This window comes from Chaetura pelagica, unplaced genomic scaffold (assembly GCF_000747805.2).
Source record: "Chaetura pelagica isolate M959 unplaced genomic scaffold, ChaPel_1.0 scaffold24, whole genome shotgun sequence".
NCBI classification, from domain to species: domain Eukaryota; kingdom Metazoa; phylum Chordata; class Aves; order Apodiformes; family Apodidae; genus Chaetura; species Chaetura pelagica.
Genome location: NW_009953077.1, coordinates 2,917,532 through 2,925,882, shown reverse-complemented (window position 1 = coordinate 2,925,882; position 8,351 = coordinate 2,917,532).

Genomic DNA, 8,351 nt, shown 5'->3' with positions numbered 1-8,351 from the left:
TGAAAACTACTAGTTGTGTCTCCTTTAAACACACCCCCCTTTATACTGTCACTTTCCTACTTCTATTTTCTTTTCTTGGTCCTCTTTCATTTACTTTCATGTTTTGCAAGCAATATAGGAAGGGTTTCTGTGCTATTGTGTATGCTCACTTGTTCTGACTTCCCTGCTTGGTGCACCAAAGTCAGGGTATGATGTGAACAACAATTTGATGTACAGAGCCTGCAATGCCAAAAGAATCTAGTATTTTATTCAGAAGCAAATGACAACAAAATCTTTGAAAACCTGAGAAGAGGGTGGGGTAGTAAAAGGGATGTGTGGGAGAAGAGGAATATAGAAAAAGGATTAAAGCAGATAAATTTCAGCTGGCATGTGATAACACACTCCTCAGCTTCCTAGAGTTAAATTTGTAGCTTCTGATGTATTTTAGTGATGGGTCCCACATAGCAAACCTAACCTAAATCATCCCTTACAAATTTGTTTCCTGACCAAAAAAAATACAATTAAATAGAATCTTATAAATTTTGCTAATCTGCTTGGTTGAAAAGCAAAGTTATCTGTAAGACAAAGAACACTGCTGACAACTTCAGTGAGGAACAAAATCAGTCAAATATAATGCTCAACATTCCTTATTTACTATGATAATTAGATCCTAACGTCCTGCACAGTGATGTACATGATTGCTTTGTTCAAGATGTTACCCACATTTTTATTTTGGGAGTTCTTCTTCCCTTGCCACCAACTTAATTCACACCTTATTAGAATACAGACACTGAAAATGAGTCCTTCAGAAGCTCCTGGTCAGCCCAGCACCTCTCCACGTGCACACCAGATGACACAGAGACAAATGAATCTGCTTCCAGGGACAGCACTGCACAAAGCATTGCTTTGGTTCATCAAAGCAGACTCCTGGAAATGCCTTCAACAAATGTTCTTCATCACTGAAAATTAGCAGTGGTGTGAACTGGTCTCTTGAAGTTTGTAACTCCAGTCAGGGATAAGAATGACAGAATCTGAGTGTCGGGAGTTGGAAGAAACAAAAGTGTAAATCTGAAAAGAGAACAGACAGGAGATTGGAGCACTCCTGCATCTCTCAGGGTGGAACTGTGCATTAGCAGATGGCAGCCTGAAAACAATATGAGCTGAGAGAGCTCGAGATGTATAGAGAGATTTTCAACACCTACGCACACCTTCAAGAGGGTATTGTCTGTCAGGGGTGCTGGAGGAATTTACAAGTTGCTTTTTTGTGGATTTCTGAAGCTATTATCCACATACCATCAGCTGTGAGATGTTGGAGGCAAATTCAAGGCAAATTTTTACAAAATGGAACACAAGAACTAGTCACAATATTAATCCATATGTTCTGATGAGAGCCTTGTAAAATACACATAAAACAGCCCAGACCCTTTTTATTGGTATATCATGTAGTTAAGTCTCTTGTAAGAGGCAGAAAAAAACTGCAACTGAAGAGCAAATCATGATCCTGCCATCTGCCTGGAAGGAATTATTATATAGGCTTTGCTGTCAATCAACCAACCTGTTTTGAAGCCATGACAGAACTGTATATAATTGTTTGGTTTTTTCCATGCTCATTTCATGCACTAATTCCTTATTCAGAAACCAACCATTTTCAGCAGTAGTGGAGCACACAGGACTCTGGCTGCAGCTCTGTCCAGCCCTGCAAACAAGGAGATGAGGTGTGGAAGAGAGTGCTTGGAGTGGTTTTCTTCAATAATGACAAAGCCCGTAGTTGAGACAAGGAATTAACTGTGTTTGTCCAAGTGATGGCACTGGGAAAGCATTGGCTGCTCTATATGATATATTCATGCTGATTCTCACTTTTGTTGGGTTTTTTTTGTACTAGTGGGAGAACTTTGCCCAATGTCTCCTCCCCACCTCTTTAATGGAGTGGGTTTTTGTGTTGCTTTCTGATTTTGGTTAGGCAGGTTGTTTGGTTTGGTTTATTTTCATGAACATGAACTGAAGTCTGAAATTGTCCCTGTCTGCCTGCTTTATCTTTCCAAGGATTTTCCTACAATCTTTAGGCTATTTTGCCCATAATCAAAATTGCCTTATGCAGCACCTCTAATCTGAGGATTCCCAAGCATGCCAAGATAGGTGTGTGGAAGCTGCACTGTGCCCCTGCAGGATACAGGACATCGTAGAAGTAATAAACTGAAATATAATTTAAGTTCACATAGTGAATCCATTACAAGAATCCATGCTGCAGGGTGCAAGTAGCAAATAAACATCTCATGATTTTTCTACCACTGCTGTTCTGAGTGATAAGGTGGAAGCAAATAAGCTATTTGGTGTAATACCCCCAGCTGAGATTTGCTCAGAATTAGTCAACTTTAAGGAGCCATTTTCAGGGTAGCACCTGGATTTACAAAGATCAGAAGTGGAACACTGCAGAACTGAGCTGGGTCCTTGCATTTTCTTTTTGCAGAGGTGCCAGCCAAATCTGTCTTTCCAAAATAAGGTGTTTCTGAGCACAGGTGCTGGGTCATGCCAGGATGTGCATTTGCTGTGTGCTGGAGCACCCAGGCATGCTGGAGACATCTCATAGCCAGGCATTAAGAGACATTTAAGCAGAGCTCCATGCAGTCTGGAGCACAATCATCCATATTTCCCAAACCAGCTGAGTTGTGCCTGGTCACTGGGATCTACTCTAACAAAAAAATATTTTGCACCTGATTGTTTCCTGAGCCTTCAAACTAGCTCCTCCCTGTGCCTGGTTGTAGCAGCCTTTAAAGGCTCAGGTGGTTTGAGTTCATGAAAGTTCTGGTTCCTGCAGTTTGTGGGAGGGGGTGAGAAGAGCAGGGTGGGTTATGGAATTGTTTGCTCTGGGAGTGGGAGAAACAGCCAAAAAATTATAGTAAGAAGTTATTGCTTTCAGAGAAAGCAGAAACAAGAACTGAACTTTCCTGTGAGCTCAGATGTAGGTGCTGAAGGTTAGTGCTTCAGAACTGGACTTTTGGGGCTGTGTTCGTGATTTGGGCTTTATAGTGTGTTGGGAAAAATCTTTCTCTTCCCAGTAATGTTGGGGAAGGGGTTGCCAGGAAAGAGTTGATGTATTTTTGAGCTTTGGTCTGTGTGAGAACTTTTCTGCTATGGCTCCTGGCTCCTTCTTCTACTGGATTCCCTCTGCCAGGAGAAAGTGGTGGCTGACTGGCTGGGTCAGGGCAGCATCTAGTACAGCAGAGCTGGGGGGCACTTGCTGCAATGCTCTAGGGAGAAACTTGTTTCCTAGACAGACTACTTTCTATGCTGTGCTGGTGTGTGGGAAATGTAAACTCTGGCAGCAGAGGCTCACCTTAGCTGCTGTGGAAGCAGGTTTTGTTTTATTACCTGGAGATAGTGGAGACCAATTGTTAAGTTTATCTGAAAGGTAGGAGCACAGGTAGCTCAGTGACCATGTCTGAACTTGCCACAGTGAATTTGCCTCCCAGAAAGTCTCAATTGCTTTGCTTCTGTTGGATTTATTTTATTTATGTCCTGAGTATTGAAAACATCTGTAGCTTCATGAAAAATGGACTTTTCAGTAGCAAAGGTAAATACTAAACCAGTGCTTGGGGACTGATATTTGACATAGTGAAATTGATAAATCAGGTACCAAATGTCCTCTCTGACTACAGAGGTGCTAATTTTCAGTTCATGCACTCTGGCCTGTGATTTGTCTTCTGTAGATGAGTCTTGGGTGTAATGTGGCTTTAGCTGGCCTGGAAAGGAAACTGCAGACTGGCAATAGGAATTGGTCACTGTGAAACTGGGAATATTTCAGTAGTATTCCATGTAATGAGTTTAGCTTGGCTAATATAGGAGTGTCTGGGCTGAATTCTCATGAGTTTGTGCTATAAAGAAGTTGAGACTCAATGAGAAGAAGAGATGCTGGGCTTTCAGGTCAGGATGATCTCTCCAGCAAATGTATAGCTAATAAAGCATAATAGTATCACTGCTTGTTCTTACACCATGACCAGTGTCACTCTAGGGCTGTTTTAAGTTAAGATTTCTTTGCTTATTTTGGTGTCTCTGAACTGAGACCAAGTGAACAACTCATCTCTGTTACATGAAGGTTTTGTTTACCTGCCATGATGTCCTGAGCACAGTCATGGTTTTATGGTTACATTTTGAATATATAGAGTGCTACTGAAACATTGTTGTGTTATGATAATGAGATGTACAGATAATTTTTATTGTTAATCCTTAGCAAGTAATGATCTTGTTGGCTAGATGGCAAATTATAGATAAGGGTTGAGATTTTTTTGTGTGTATTGTCCTACATACTTCAAAAATAACTAGGACACAAACTTTTGGGTGGAAACTTCCTTAACAAATATGGATGCATTTTTTTTTTTCCTTTATCTCCTGTCTTAGGCATGGAAAAACTGTAAGAAGCAGAATCTTTTCCTGCCAAACACAGTCATTGTGAAGACTGGACATGCCTGTAACAAGAAATAGCAGCACCTTTAAGGTAGGAAAATAACTGTGAAAATCTTGCCTTTGATGCTCTGCTGTCACGTCTCCCTGCTTTTGCCAATATTCAGGCTTGTTATTTAATTCTTTATTGTTTCTCAGGCCAAGCTGTTCAAGGTGCTTTTATGGTTGGTTTGTTGGTTTTTGTTCCTAGTGGCTCTAGCTGTGCCATCCTCCTGGTTGGATCTTCCCTGGATGTTTGGGGGTGGGGTGGAGGGCATGGCTGACACATCTTTTGCTGAGCAAGGTTGTTGTGGCTGAGGTACCAAGGAGAGAGGAGTTGCAGTGGTGTGGCAGGAGATAAGAGGGTAGGGAGGAGTCACCAGGTTTCTTTGTGCCAAGCTCAGCAAGTGGAGCCTCTGCACTGAGTGTTGTGCTGTTCCCTGGTGTTGCTGGATCCTCAGCCTACGGAGCTGCTGCAAATGGAGCAAATTTCCCAGCACCCTGTACTTGAGGTGAGACAGTAACTGTCTGAACCAGACCCTGGGCTCCCATGGGAAATGATCTCTCTATGAGTTGTTCAGCTCTGCTTCTTCAGGCTGTCGGTGTGTACAGTCTTCGTGTTTGGCCAGCAGGGGCTGTAGGTGTAGCCAGACAAGTGACCAGATCTCATTCATGGTTTTTCCTTCGTGACACTTGGTTCACCTGGGGTAGGAACATGTAGGTACTGAGGAGCTGCAATTGTTGCTCAGGCAGCAACAGAGTTGGGATCTGTAGGAAAGAGCTTTGTAAGGTCTGTGGAAGCAGCTGGGTGGGATTGAGAACACAAGCTGTGGAAAAGCAAAGCTGCTTTGTCCCAGGAGCACTAGAGCTAATGAGCTTTGCATTTCAAAGGTGGCCAGCCCTCTTCAGACCCTGTGAAATACATCCCTTGGATTTGTTAGTTAAATCTCTGTGGGGAAAAGGCCTGTGTGGGGGGAGGAGGAGAGGCTGAGGGAGCAGCATTCAGAAATGATGGGCCAGAGGCCCTGATTTGGGTGCAAGTACCAATCTGCTGTCTGCATGAGTCTGCCTTAGTTGCATATGCTCTCCTTTTCTGTGTGCACAGAAAATTGTGATAAATAGAAGTTCAGGCAGTGGAGAGCATTTATTTTTATTTGCCTGTTTGTGTAATTCCCTTGGCATCTTTAGATGAATGGTGGAGCCTGGAGGAAAAGGCTTTTCTTGTGAATACCACCCTTGTGTGTGAAGCAGCCTGTCTCAAAGCCAGTCTGATGCCCTGTTGACCCCTTGCAACCTACCTTCACCTTGGCACTACCACACCAGTGTCATGGTTTGCTTTTGGTAACCCTGCCAGTAACCCCATGGAGCTTTCAAACAGAGCTGTGAATAGGCAGTTTTCCATGCTCTCTGACTAGGACAGCTCAGGTCCTCATCTCTGTCCCTTCTATTTGCCATCAGGAATCAGAATGGAGGTGGAAGGACTTGACATCACACCTCCTAGCAGCCAAAACATAGACCATGTAACCCAAAGGCTGTTCTGCCCCTGTGCAGGGCCTGGGTTTGTCCTACCCCAGCACTGGAGGGAGCTGCCTTTGCAGAGGATGGTTGGCACAGTCTTTTGCCTATCTTCCTTCTTGCCAGAGGGAAACTACTCTTTCAGACCTCCATTTTGATAACAAAGGATTTTTAATGTGCAAAATCTTCAGTAGTGCCTTATTTTTTCATTCTTGTTTTCTTTCTAATATGTAAGGTTCAGTAGCCTCACAATCAACACATGGGCACATGTAAAGTGTCATCATCAACATTCCTGTCAAACCCAGTGACTCCTGAAGTGAGGAGGCTAACCAAAGCATCAGGTGAAAATGACACTGTGCCCAGCTCAAAGCGGGGTAAGAGGAGCTGTCTCATGTCTTGTTGGTCCACTGGAAGTTAAAATTGGCAGCAAAACATCAAAGCAGGTGTGAGGATACTTCTGCAAGACTTGCCAAGGACTCCTGTGTTCCTGTCTGATGCTGGGAGCCAGGGCAGGGAAGAGACAGCAAGTGCAGCTTGTTTAATATTCTCTTCTGTACCTTTGATCTCCCCCCTACCCTGCAGAAGCAACATGTCCCATGTTTCTGCAGAGCTTGTCCTGAGCAATAGCAGCATCTGTCAGGGGTTATGGTGGCATTAGCCACATGGAGCTGGGAGTTAGCAGTGCTTGGCAGAGTGACAGTTCTGCTGTACCTTACATAAATCTGTATCTTGCATAAATCTGTCTCTGCCTGCTCTGCCAAGGTGCATGGTAACAGTTTTATTCCTCCTGCTGTCCACAAGGCCCTCCTGTTTCCTAGAAATTTGTGGTTGCTTCTTGAGGTCCCAGTCCCTCCTCTTTTGTCACAACTTGCCACTTCATGCTGCTGCTTTTGTAATTTCCCCATGTGGCCTAGAGGGAACATGTTAAACTGGTAATTTTTTCAGATAAATTCCCATCACCTGTCCCTCTGAGGTGCTTCAGGAATCTCCCCATATTCCAATGGAAATGGGGAAGGTCCAGAGCCTCCCTGTGGCTTTGGCAGCAAACCACAGCAGCCCTCCATGTGCCACCTGCTGCAACGGGCTGCACCTGATCCCAGGTTCTGGTTCCTTGCTCTTTAGTACTTAATGGTACTTCGTGTGCCTTTTTTGCCTCTCATCAGCTTTCTTGGACACTTCTAGACCCTTCTGAGGCTAGAAAGTAGCAGCAACTACCCCAGTTCTCAGCCTTCTTCCAGTGTCTAAGGAAATTCTTGGGGAAAGAAAGAAAACCTTTATTAAACAGCACATTATCTCCCCAACCATACTTGTGCTGTGTGTCTTCATATAAAGCACCTGGAAAAAATGCTGACCTCTTGAAAGCATCTCTGCTCACCATAAAGTTTGTCCTTTCCAGTCTAGGGCTGCTCAGGGACCTCCTGGGAGCCATGCTGCAGTGGGAGGGAGGGTCTGCCTGCCAGTGCTGTTGTGTCACTTTGTCACACACCCCCTGATTGCTTTATTATTTCAAAGCTATAATAAAGAGGTGCTCTGAGCTCTGTTGCACAGACCAGAGTAATGTTCCTGTTGGTCTGCAGCACCAATCTCTTAATATGTATTACCAAATAAAACACAGCAGCTGCAAAGGAGTCTCTGATCTGTCAAGTAAACTCATTGCACCTCTCAGAGTTTCCATATGTCCTTTGGTGCTGAGGAGATACTTGACAGCAAGGGTACTTATTACTGTTATTATTTACTATTATTTGGTGTTTGGAGCTCGTAAGCAGTGCAGGTAATACACTTTCCTACCTCAGGTTGTTAAAGGAAATCAAACCCACCCTACACTGCTGCAGCATCCACCCTGGGCTCTTCAAATGGAAGTTTCTGGTTGGTCTCCAAGCCTTCTTGCCTTCCTAGGTAGAAGTGAGAACTGTGATGCTAAGTGAATGGTATGTACTAAGTCTATACTATGCCTCTTTAAAAAATAATTCCCTATGGTGCAAGAGGGAGAGGAAACCTCTCCGTTCCTGTAAATGGCCACTTAAGACGTGGACAATGAATAAATAACCGTAATAAAGGATCTTGTGTAGCTGAGCTGTAGCATTTAGGAGGAATAAATCGGAGCTCTTTCCACATTGTCTGCTGAAATGCATCGGAAATGGAGCTGGAAAGAGCGATTTCACCCGGAGTTGTAGCCAGGTGTTGGGAACCCCAGGGGAGCCGGGCTCCTGTCCCCCCTCCTGCCCCCCGCTCCCTCCCTGGGCACCCTGCACGTTGCCCCGCACTCCCTGCTGCTCCCCTGGGACGCGGGGGGGACCCCGCAAGTGCCACTTGCCTTTCGCCAAGAAGTGCAGGAACAACGCCCTGGCAATAAAGGCTCTGCCGGCAGAATTCCGGCTTCTCCGGGGCTGCTCATTGGGTACCGCCCGCCCCTGCCCACC